The following is an 8435-nucleotide window of genomic DNA, read 5'->3' as shown; positions in this document are numbered from 1 at the left end:
TCACCTGCTTTTATGTTTTTCTTTTCTCTTTAAATATATGCTTGCTTTGCTTTGATAAGGCTTGCTTATCCTCTTTCCTTGAAGCTGCAAAATCTAATCTTAGTGAACTGCGTAGTAGTAGAGTATTTGGAGAAACTAAGAAGTACCAGTAACAGTGCTGTATCAACAAAATGTGGTTCACAGCAGTCTGATTCTGCCAGCTCAGCAGTCCTAGACCAAGCTGATGCTTGGCTGGAAGCCACCCGGGAACCATAGGTACTGTAGGCACAGCCCAAGACAAGAGGTCAAGATCAAACTCCTGGCAAATATTAGGCTGCAGATGCTGAATGAGCAGAAAGACGACTTCATTCAGCTCCATCACTGCTGCTGAGCTGACAGATGGGGATAAACTCCCACTGACATCCCTTTCCTCCTCGGTAGCAAAGGCTTTCTGTGAATGGCCAATCACACCCAGGCAGCAGCTTTCGGCAGTTGTCTCATTTGAGTGTAATGCTGCTATGCATTATCTATACATAAATGGAAAATATGCTTTCAGGAAAGCTAAAAAATTCTGGTTTGTGTTTCTCTCTTGAGACAATGTGAGACAGATATTAGCAGGGGATGAAGGGGAAGTGTGGACCTTAGGCTGAAAAACCAGGCCACGGTCTGGGTTTTGCTAATTCCAATTTAATGTGTGGTTTTGAAGCAGAACTGTTATGAGGAAGTGCTGTTACTATAAAAATATATATCTGCTAGATTTGTTACTTGGCTGTTGTAGAATTAAAGGGAAAATGAGAAATAAGTTACCACTGTGGGACCACTGGGAGCCAAATTTTCAGCCTTTATGACTATCTGGCATTATGAAAGAATATCATGAATGCCTGGCATTCCAAAATCTGTTGTAGCTAATTTGTCCTGCCTTTTTGTACTCTTTTTGACTTTCTATCTGATAAAGTGTATTTTTGACTGTTGAAAAGCAACATGTAGCCGTTCTGCAATTCATTTTTTGAAATAGCTTTGTAGATTTACCAGATGAGAAGTGCTGAGAAAAGACAACTATTTTTCATCTGTTTTCTCAGAGTTGGTTGGTGTCTCTCCTCTCTTGATAATTTATGCCCTCAGATGATTTTTTTTTTTATTTTTTTTTTTTCCCTTTGGAAAGAAGGCTTGGAATGCAAAGATTAAATTTCACTAAGGTTTAATCAGATTTTTGCAAAACGTTGAGCCAGAAGAAATGAGCTCAGCCAAAGTGAGTTCTGAAGATTCCTGTACCACCACCCCTGAGTTAGAGCAGGCCAGATGAGCTCTCAGCTGCCATTGCTGATTTACTTTTTTCCTGGTCTAACTGTGGTGATGCTGACTAAATGCTTCTGGAAAAAAAACAACAATGTCACCAGAGATGGGAATGTAGAAAAAGATCCATGTCATGTTCAATGACTGACCATAGGGGAGTATGTTGCTGTATGAGAGGTGTTGAGGTCATCCTCATGTGTGGCGCTGCTCTCAGCTCAATACTTACGTTGTCAGATCTGTGCTTTTGGAGGGCTCCTGAGTGGATCCAGTGTACAAGTCTTTTACAGCACAATGTAATAATGCTACTGCAAACCAGATCACCTACAGTTTTGCTGTAGGCCATTACCTTAATCTGTAGGTCACTGATTTCTTGTTTGGTCACTAGGAATGCTTTGTGACTTTTAGTTTTCTTCAAACATTTTTTTTCCAAGGATTACTCTTGCTTTTGTTTTTTTTTTATTCAAGTAAGATGATGGAATAACTCTCTCGCTTAGTCTACAAAACATGCTGCTGAAGATAGGATCATAAAGAGGAAGAATGAAAAGATTGTTCTCTTAATGCCAGAAGTCCACCTGTGTGCTGTTCACCAGTCTTCAATGTTGGTTTACTTGTCCTCTGGAGGTATAGTGCCTTAACTTCATTTGCAGGTTGCACTCATAAAAGCTGAGAGATACCAATTTTCCTGGGTCAGATTTTCACATCAATGAGCCTGGGGGATGAGCATGTCATCCCATCCAGAGGGCTGCTTGTGAGAACTGGCCTGCTGGGAGAGCTCAGTGCCTTGCACGTGGAAAGTCATACAAGGCACGGCGATAAGGTATCCCACATGCTGTGCATGGCTAACACTGCTTTTTCAGTTGAGTTCACGTGTGGGAACAACTTGTGCTGCTATCTGCCCTGCATCTTAATGTTTGTTTCAATCCCTATTCTTTTAATACTGGGGAGTTAAGATTATGTACGAACCAGCTTGGTAAACTTGGCCTATTCTGGCTTTATTCATGAAGAGAGTTCTAATGTTCTCTGACAAATTGTTCCAGTTAAACTGTTTTGTGAAATACAATATCTGCCAGTTTCTTGCTACCGAACTATATTCCTATTAGGACACAGTGTTAATGATTCAGTACAAAATACAATGCCTGGTGTGGAATGAATCTGAAATCATTTAGCAAACTTGACTGTTAACTGAACTAACTATCCTGTGAGTGCATCGGCTGCCATCTGTCCGTTTTCTGACAGCCTTGTCGAGGGGAAAAAAAAATCCTGAGAGCTGGCAAAGGTCCAGTTTGCCGCAGGTCTGCTTTCTAGTGTTTTTGTAACAGATGTTGTGCCACATGTCCAAAGCTGCTGCCTATAATCTGCTGTGTGCTCAAATTTTTAATTTTGGGGATGCTTGACTGTTTCTGATGCAAGATTTGCATTCATCTTAACCAGCCCAATATGGGGTGCCTTTGTTATAATGACGATCTGATGAAATATCCAAAACTCCTTGTGCCTCTGTCATGGGTTTTCTGATGACTTCAGTGGACCCTGATCAGGCCTTGATTTGCATTAATAAGATGCTGATCTTTTTATCATTGAGTTTTTTCTTAAATAGTACTGAGTTTATAAGGCAAGTGACTTGGAATTAGGAAGTCCGCATACTGCCTTTAAGGAAGAGTGGTCACTTTATCTGGGATGCTCTGGTGGATTTACACACACAGCCATGAACTAGGAATTACACTGAGTTCTTCCCTCCTCTATTATCTCCCACACGCAACATAATTCCGCAGTGAGCCTGTTTGTCATAAATGTATGTAAATCAACCAAGGTGAGCTGAAGATTTAGGAACTGCTGTGTTTTTCAATTCCATGATTAAAATGCCATGTTCCTCCTGTGGAGCTCGGTGGCTGTCAGTAGATCAGCAGGGGGGAATTATCTTCTTCCTGCAGCAATCCCTGTTGCTGCTGATAGGAAAGATTTCTTCTTCTCTCCTTCCTTTATTTTTATTAACAGAAAGTGGGGAAAAAATAGGTCAATTAGACAACACAGCATGCAGCATCATGCATCTTCAGACACTTTCTCTGTGTTTTCTGTTTCAAGAGGTTTGTGACATTAAAAACTGCTAGCAGGATCGTCCATGGAATGTTTCTTCCATCCTAGTTTGTATTTCAGCTTGATCAGCTTTTAGTGGCCTGCCTGTGCATTTCCTTGGAGGATGAGGAACAGTTTGGCTTTGCGTCTGTTCAGCTGTGAAAGAAAGCGCCCATTGATTTGCTTCTGGCTCGGTGTGAGTGTGTGTAAATACGGTACAACAGGTGACCTATTTTGTGTGTTGAGCATGGGAAACTGATCTCAGCAATTCGCTTGTCATCTTTCAGGACAAGCCTGTAGCTCAGTTCTGCAACACGTGGCTCAACTTGCCTTTGTACGCTGTCCGAGCTGCTTTGAGCTTTAAATATTTAGGTGACAGTTCCTGCTTTTCACAATATTAATTGAATGTATGAGGAAAACAAATGTGGTTAAAAGTCTGAGTCTTATTGGTTAGTCTTCATCATTTTTCATCATAGAATCTGCTATTCTTTTTTTTTTTTCTTTTTTTTTTTCTGTTAAATGCCATTAACCTGTTGGGGCAATTCTTCCCATATACATTGCAGGGGTGATAAGCTTGGGATATTCTGAACTTTGGAGAAGGCCTTCATAATTTCTTTAACTACAACAATGAATAGCTAGTGATCCCAGAATCCTGGTCTCAGCCTGAGAAATGCTGCTAGTTCAGGCTGTGTCTGCTGGCATCTGTTACTCAGCAGCAAATGTCACTCCCTCTCCAGCTCTGCTGTTAGAAAATGTTAAAAAGGAGGGCAGACAGTGAAAGTTTAATGCCTCTGAAATGACCTGGAAGCTTGCAAAAGCCTCAGCATGCAGAATACAGTTCAACCATAAATGAATTGTGAAGTACTGATGATGATTCTAACGAAATAAAAGCAAAGACAGAAAAGATGCGGCAGCCACCAGGTTAAAAAGGACAACCAGGAAAAAAAACAAAACCAAACCAATTTATGATTCCAAGAATGCATGCTTTATGAATATATGCTGTAGTTTGTGGAGGCACAGAACTGAGCAAGGCGACACTTTTTCCTGCTGTGAAGTAGTACAAGATGCAAACTACTTGTCTTCGGTTAAAAAAGTATAGTTTTCTAAAAGACTAGAGGTAATTGTAGTAAAAACAGAGCAGGAAACTGTTGCAATACCAAGCTGTCATTAGCAAGTGGACAGGCAAACTTTGCTTAAGTCTGGTTGAAGATCACTTAATGTTTTTTGTCTGATAAAATCCCACACCTCTGCAACTACAGCCTAACAGCAGAGCTGGAACAAGCTGTAGCTGTCACAAGCATTTAATTTTCTATAACATGCATAGACTTAATTACATAAAAACACGTCTGTAATATTTCCCTGAAACACAAGAGAGCTCATTCTACAGTAGCTACATCAGGACAGCTGCTGTGGTTCTTACCTGTTCAACGTGGAGACATGTTGGCAGTTCTGGTGTGTAACTGCTTGTGCCAGAGCTCCAGGATGCAGCGCAACTCTGTGCTGGATGTATGGTGGTATAGATAGTGAACCACATTTAATTGTGGTACAAATAGATCAGAAAACAAGCAAGAAAAACATAGGACTTGGAAGCTGACTCTAAATAAGGCTATGTAGAAGCCTTAGTGTTTTCCCTTGTATCTATCCTTCTAATCCTGAAGTCAGGCGCACTCCCTCTCTCGTCTTCTCTCCATTGCTTAGCAACACTCATGGGTGAGCCTACTTAAAGCAGAGCTTTGTTCCCAAATGTGATTTCAGCAATATTTCCAGGCTCATTGTTTCTTAGATGGGAGAACTGAGTCTTTTTCTCCCAACCACTTCTAACCTGCTTTATTAAGTAGTATCTCTTCTCTGCTTCTGCACTCCAGACAAGTTCTGTTTTTGTTGTGGTTTTTTTTTGTCTCTCCTATTTTGATCTAACCAAGGGTGATGAAGAAAGCAGGGGGGGATTTGAATAAAGGTTTAATCACAGAGGGCACTCATATGATGTGTACAGCAAAGCCCTGTGTTGGGTGTAGATTGGAGTATAAATGTAGAGAGGGTCAAGAAGAGAACTATTTTTCCACTAAGTTTCCAATTTGATTTTAAGGTAGAGATTCACTGGCTAATTGCCATCTTCACAGTTCTCCTAATTTCAGCAACCAGTGAAGTATCAGTATTTCCTAGAAACTTTGTTTTCTGTGCACAGTCCCATTTCTAGAGGAAGATCTGGCTTATCCATTTTATTTCCTTTCCCCTGACTCTTATGCAGTTACACTGAACTTCAACTAAGTTGAATTGCAAATATTTTCTGTTGAAGTTTCTCAGAGTATGTGTAGAACACTAACATTATATGAAACACATGTAGAAGCTGCTGGTAGGTCTATGAGAGAGTTGTATTACTCTATCAGAGCTGTGACCATGTCACTGATGGCCCACTGACAGCACCCTGTTTTTATGAATGAAAGATTAGCCAGTCATGGCATAACCCTGGAGTTTTTCTTGGCAGCATGGTGCAATGAAAATGCTTTCTTGTATTTAGGTGTTTGTTTTGAGGTTGTTACCAAGCTGAATTTCCATTGAAAACCAAGGTTTTGGGTGGTTTGTTGTTTAGAAGAGATGAGGTATGCAGTCTTGTGCTCTCTCAGCTCTGAGATGAGGAATAATCTGTGGCCACCCAGCAAAAAGCCAGAGCACAGAAGTTGTCAAGGTAAGGTTTGTAGGGACATAATAAAATAGATTTGGGGAAAAGGCTGTAGGGTTTTTTCTGTGAGAACTTGGGGAATTGTGAGTTACCTGAATCTAAAATGTACTTGCCTCGGAGTTTGTCTGAATAGAAACCAAATGAAATTGAGTTACTGTGTAGTCTTATGAGTTTTGTCATGGTGCTTTGCTGTGAGATTCTGTCCTTTTAACATGAGATTGAATCAGCTGAGGCTGGAGTATCCCCATGTGAGGTTATTTACCAAATAAGAGCCTATTTTAAAGCTTTTACAGCAGGAGTACTGAAGAACGTTGTAATCTCTTGTTATCTCCTGTATGTTAGCTAGTGTGTTCCTGCTTCTGCACCTACTTCTATTGAGTATGTGCCATTACCTTCATAGTCTCGATGCTGCTGTGTAACTTCAAAAATTAATGCTGTTATGAGGAAATAAATTGAATGTCGAAAAGAAGAACAAGACAAAGGTAAATTTACCCTTCTGGGTGAGGGAAGTGAGTTACTTTTGTATCACTGATCTTAGTGTGTCAAATTAATCCAAGTACACTTCCTGAATTGCATGCCAGCTGTTCCACTGTAGCATAGGAGCTATTTCAGAATATGAGGTCACTCAGGAGTGCTGCATACCTTGCAGGAGGTAGATCAAATGTTTGCTAGCTGTTAGGTGTGCACTATGTGCTTGGGAGTACTCTATCACCTCTATCACTTGCAGCCTCTTTCCCTGTGACTGCAGCTATCCCCAAGTCTTTGCTCCTGACAAAAGAGGTGACTTCTAGTGCAACTCTGTATTGCTTTCCTTGTAAGGTAAGCTAACTTCCCTTATGCCCCCCCCAGCTTGAAAACAACCTTGAAAAGCCAATTTGTTGGTGGGATACTTATGAAAGCAAATATTACCGTGAGATATTGGTTGGTTGAAATGCTGCAGAAAAACACAGTCCTTGACAATCTATGTCCTGTTCTTGTAAATTGATGTACCTCACTGTGCTCACTGAGGCACGTTCACCTAACTTTGCTTTGGACATCTTGGAATAAGTCATACTGAAGTTAAAGATAATATTCTGAAGATGAAAGAAAAGACCCATAATGCACAAACCAAACAGGCTAATTTTCTCTATAATGTAATTCTGCATTTTACATTGTCAGTGAATGTACAGTTCAACAGCAGAATGTCTGTCCCTCTTCTCCACTCATTCGTTTAAATGAATACCGCTTTTCAAGAGTTAATTGACATCTGAGGATACCACTTGCAGCACTTCCATTGTCTGGATGCAGTCCATATAACAACGGATAAGTGAAAGGGTTGCTCTGCTTTGCTTTCCAGCTCTTATGGTAGAGGTGGTTTTCAAAGGAGGGTGTTAAATGGTCTTGGGACCACAGCATTCTCTAATCTACCTCAAAGGCTTCAGGAGTTATGCAGTTTGTAAATGAAATGCCAGGGAAAGCTGGTAATTGCTTTGTTACTGTCACTGCTGCTCGTGCTTTAAAAAAAAAGTAAGTCGGTGTCACTGTTGGGTGCTATTGTATTTTTAAGGCAGAATACATTAGGAATATGTTACAGTTGAGCTGGTCTGAGTGAACAGTAGATGATTTTTCAAAGTATCTTGCCAATGATCAATTGTCATTTGCTTAAAAGTGCATGAAACTTGTAATATGCCTAGATATTCAATTGAGAATGTACATCAGCATAATCCTCCCGTCTTTCTGATATCTTCAAATTTCTTGAACTTCCAGTCAGTGTGAAACCTGGCCATGGCTCTGTCTGAGGCCGAGCAAAGCCGGGGCTGCTCCTGTAGTACAGCCCTACAGCCCCATGTAACACTAAACCTTCATGTGATGCCTCATACTGCTAGGTGGGGTTAGGTGTGGTGGTGGTGACGAGGCCTTTGTAATGTACATACAGAAGTCTCGCGAGTGACATATGAAAGAGAAACATTACCATGTCTTGTAGGTAGTACAGACAAAAGGTAGATGTTGACGCTGATATCTTCCCTTGTTCTGTGTTTTCAAATTAAATAACTGAGGAGCATGATATGTAAAATCCTTCAGTAAGTTGTTTTGATTATGAACAACAGTGTCTTTGAAAACTTCGCAGCTCTTTTAGAATGGAGCCTGCCTGATGTTGCACTATTCAGCTGGACAGTGTGTTGCTTCCTGTCTCTTTTTTCCTAAAGTGTGTGCAGCAGCGATGGAGCCTTTCTAGGACTCATTAAATGTACGTGCCTGCAAAGGTGCTGGAAAATCTTTGGTTTTTTTCCTGGTTAAGAAGTTGGTACTTCCAGTGCTGAAACAGTTTGTTTCTGAACCAGTTTTGGTCACGCTTTCTCCCTGCAGCTTCAAGGGAAGGGAGGTGGAGGCAAGTGAGTCTAAGATCCCATGCAGTGGTTTGGGCCCCAATCCT

At 40.8% G+C, this 8435-nt stretch overlaps 1 long non-coding RNA gene across 1 annotated transcript; it reads right to left on the bottom strand.

Annotated features, from left to right (window-relative positions):
* Nucleotides 1-1160: 1160 nt before the first annotated feature.
* On the bottom strand, nt 1161-5041 carry LOC107318784 (uncharacterized). Its single transcript, XR_001557489.3, has 2 exons — nt 4763-5041; nt 1161-3246 (listed from the first exon to the last, which is right to left on the bottom strand). It is a non-coding gene; the product is annotated as an uncharacterized LOC107318784 (long non-coding RNA).
* Nucleotides 5042-8435: the final 3394 nt, after the last annotated feature.

Source organism: Coturnix japonica, chromosome 14 (genome assembly GCF_054131305.1).
Source record: "Coturnix japonica strain WE chromosome 14, WE-NBRP24, whole genome shotgun sequence".
In the NCBI taxonomy this organism is placed as follows: domain Eukaryota; kingdom Metazoa; phylum Chordata; class Aves; order Galliformes; family Phasianidae; genus Coturnix; species Coturnix japonica.
Note: the sequence above shows the minus strand (reverse complement) of the source record. Positions and strands in the feature narration are given on the sequence as shown.